Source organism: Peromyscus eremicus, chromosome 17 (genome assembly GCF_949786415.1).
Source record: "Peromyscus eremicus chromosome 17, PerEre_H2_v1, whole genome shotgun sequence".
Classification (NCBI taxonomy): domain Eukaryota; kingdom Metazoa; phylum Chordata; class Mammalia; order Rodentia; family Cricetidae; genus Peromyscus; species Peromyscus eremicus.
In genome coordinates this window covers 60,234,494-60,238,467 of record NC_081433.1, presented here as the reverse complement: position 1 = coordinate 60,238,467, position 3,974 = coordinate 60,234,494, and the positions used below count along the sequence as shown (strand labels likewise).

The window sequence follows — 3,974 nt, the reverse complement described above, 5'->3', positions numbered from 1 at the left end:
AGGTACCCCCCCCCCCCCCGGACCACTGCCAGTAGTCTAAGGTGGGGTCATCCTTGTGGATTCCTGAGAGCCTCCCCAGCACCCTGCCTCTTCCTATTCTCATGATGTCCTCATCTATCATGGTATCTCCCTCCCTACCTTCCCACTCTGTCCCTGTTCCAGCTCGACCCTCCCATTTCCCTATGTTCTCACCCCCCACTGCTCGTCCTCCACCAACCCCCACACCCAGTCCGCTCATGTAGATCTCATCCACTTCTCCTTTGCTGGATCATCCATGTGTCCCTCCTAGGGTCTTTCCCTGTTAGCTAGCCTCTCTGGAGCTATGGGTTGCAGTCTGGCCATCCCTTCCCTCACATCTAGTATCCACTTATGAGTAAGTACATACTGTTTGTCCTTCTGAGTCTGGGTTACCTCACTCAGGATGATATTTTCTAGTTCTATCCATTTGCCTGCAAATTTCATGATGTCATTGTTTTATTTACTGCTGAGTAGTAGTCCATTGTATATATGTGCCACATTTTCTTTATCCATTTTTCAGTTGAGGGGCATCTAGGTTGTTTCCTGGTTCTTGCTATTATGAATAAGCCACAGTGCTCTGATAAGATACAGAAGGTTACTTGAATTTTTAGTATCTGTTGAGATTTGCTTTGTGACCAAGCATGTGGTCCATTTCAGAGAAGGTTCCATGGGGTGCTGAAGAGAAGGCATATTCTATTGTGTTAGGGTGGAATATTCTGTAGGTATCTATTAAGTCCATTTGAGTCATAATGTCTGTTAGCTCCCTTATTTTTCTGTTAAGTTTCTGTCTGGCAGACTTGTCCATTGGTTAGAGTGGGCTGTTGAAGTCTCCCACTACTAGTGTAAGGGGTTTGATGTGTGATTAAAGCTTTAGTAATGTTTCTTTTATGAATGTTGGTGCTCTTGTATTTGGGGCATAAATATTCAGAATTGAGACTTCATCTTGTTGGATTTTCCCTGTGATAAATATGTAATGCCCTTCCTGATCTCTTTGGATTGATTTTAGTTTGAAGTCTATTTTGTTAGATATTAGGGTAGCTACACCAGCTTGTTTCTTAAATCCATTTGATTGGACAGTTTTTTTCCCAGCCTTTTATTCTGAGGTAGTGTCTGTCTTTGAAATTGAGGTGTGTTTCTTGTATGCAGCAAATGGATGGATCTTGTTTTCATATGCATTCTGTCAGCCTGTGTCTTTTTATAGGTGAATTGAGACCATTGATATTAATGCATATTAATGACCAGTTATTGTTAATTCCTGTTATTTTTTGGTGGTAGTTTTGTATGTTTCCCTTCTTTGGTATTTGTTGGTGTGGGACTATCTATTGCCTGTGTTTTCATGGGTGTATCTAACTTCCTTAGGTTGGATTTTTCCTTCAAGTGCTTTTTGTAGGGCTGGATTTGTGGAAAGATATTGTTTAAATCTGGTTTCATCATGGAATATTTTGTTTACTCCATCTATGTTGATTGAGAGTTTTGCTGAGTATAATAGTCTGGGTTGGTATCCAAGGTCTCTTAGTGTCTGCATTACATCTGTCCAGGACCTTCTGGCTTTTAGAGTCTCCATTGAGAAGTCAGGTGCTATTCTTATAGATCTGCCTTTATATGTTACTTGACCTTTTTCCTTTGCAGCTCTTAATGTTTTTTTTTTCTTTATTCTGTATGTTTAGTGGTTTGATTATTATGTGGCAAGGGGGCTTTCTTTTTGGATCCAGTCTATTTGGTGTTCTGTAACCTTCTTTTATCTTATAGGCATTTCCTTCTTTAGGTTGGGAAAGTTTTCTTCTATGAATTTGTTGAATGTATTTTCTGTGCCTTTGAGTTGGTATTCTTCTCCTTCTATCCCTATGATTCTCAGGTTTGGTCTTTTCATGTTGTCCTAAATTTCCTGGACATTTTGAGTCATGAATTGTTGGCTTTAGTGTTTTCTTTGACTGATGAATCTATTTCCTCTAAAGTATCTTCAATGCCAGAGATCCTCTCTTCCATCTCTTGCCCTCTGTTGGTTATACTTGCATCTGTAGTTCCTGTTCATTCACTCAGATTTTCCACTTCCAGCATTCCCTCAATTTGTGCCTTCTTTATAGTCTCCACTTCAGTTTTCAAATCTTGAACTGTTTCCCTCACTTGTTTAATTACTTTCTCTTGGCTTTTAAGGGATTTACGGATTTCTTCCCATTTTTTTATTTGACTTTTCCTCGATTTCTTTAAGGGAAATTTTCTTTTCCAAGATCTCTAATATCTTCTTCTTTTTTTTTTTTTTTTTTTTTTTTTTTTTTTTTTTTTTTTTTTTTTTTTTTTTTTGCTTTTTCGAGGACAGGGTTTCTCTGTGTAGCTTTGCGCCTTACCTGGAACTCACTTGGTAGCCCAGGCTGTCCTCAAACTCACATAGATCCGCCTGGCTCTGCCTCCCGAGTGCTGGGATTAAAGGCGTGTGCCACCACCGCCCAGCCTCTAATATCTTCTTAAAGTCATTTTTAGGGTCGATATCTTCTGTTTCTTCTGTGTTGGGATGTTCGGGTCTTGTTGATGTAGGTTCTGATGGAGCCATATTAGTTTTTATGCTGTTGACTGTATTTTTGCACTGGCGTCTACCCATCTCTTTCTCCACTTGGTGCAAATGGTGTTTGTGTCTGAGCGAGCCTCTTTTGGTCTGATCGATACTCTTTGTCTAGTGGGAGCTCTTGGTCTAGTTGATGCTGATGGACTCTTTGTCTCATGGAACAGCTCTTAGTCCAATTGGTACTAGTGGGCTTTGTCTCAGGGAGTAGCTTCAGTCTTAGCACTTGGTAGATAGTGGTAGTCTGATCTGTCTGCAGGAGGTCTGCCTGCCAACTGGCCTGAAACTAGGACTGCAATGGGTGGTGGTATAGGGGCGAAGGGTTGTGCCCTTGGGCCCAAAGCCTAGGGGCTGGTGTGTTCGGGTATGAGGATAAAGACTCAACTCTTAGTCTAGTCGGGTCCTGGCCGGCTCTGTCTTGAGGTGTATTTCTTGGATGCAACAGAATTATAGATCCTGTTTTTGTATCCTTTCTGTTAATTGACATCTTTTTTTTGGGGGGGGGAATTGAGACCATTAATATTGGCAGATATCAATGACCAGTGATTGTTGATTACTGTCCTTTGTTGTTGCAGTTGGTGGTGTGTATGTTTGAGTATTTGAACATGTCTTTTGGTTTTGCTGGTGTGAGATTATTTATTCCCTGTGTTTTCATTGGTATACTTAACCTCCTTAAATTGGGGTTTTCCTTCTAGCACCTTCTGTAGGGCAGGATTTATAGATATTGTCTTTATCATAAATATCTTATTCTCTCCACCTAATGAAATTCTTGCTAAGAATATTAGTCTGGGCTAGCATCTTTTGTCTCTTAGGATCTGCAGGACATCTGTCCAGGCCCTTCTGGCTTTTAGAGACTCCGTTGAGAATTCAGGTACAATTCTAATAAGTCTTCCCTGATATGGTACTTGGTTTCTTCCCTTGTAAGTTGTAATGTTCTGTCTTTGTTTGGTTTATTTAGTGTTTTGATTATTGTATGACAATCTATATGGTGTTCTGTTTGCTGTTTATACCCTTATAAGCATCTTCTTCTTTATATTAGGAAAATTTTCTTCTATGATTTTTTAAAAATATTTTCCAGGCCTTTGACCTGGGATTCTTCTCCAAACTCTATTCCTATTATTTGTAGGTGTGGTCTTTTCATAGTGTTCCATATTTCCTGGATGTTTTGTATCAGGAATATGTTAGGTTTAACATTTTTGGACTGGTCTATCCATTTCTTATATTGTATCTTCAATGCTTGAGATTCTCTCTTCCATCTCTTGTATTCTGTTGGTAGTTCCTGTTCAAATTCCTAAAAATTTTATTTGTAGAATTCTCTCAGTTTGTGTTTTATTTATTGCTTCTATTTTCATTTTTAGGTCTTGAACAGTTTTATATTTTTTTTCTTTAAGTTTTTTTT

At 39.2% G+C, this 3,974-nt stretch overlaps 1 protein-coding gene across 9 annotated transcripts in view; it reads left to right on the top strand.

Annotated features, from left to right (window-relative positions):
- The window catches only part of LOC131894589 (uncharacterized protein PF3D7_1120000-like), a 72,199-nt gene that overhangs the window by 20,965 nt on the left and 47,260 nt on the right, over positions 1 to 3,974 (top strand). The gene's annotated exons all lie outside the window — the stretch shown is intronic.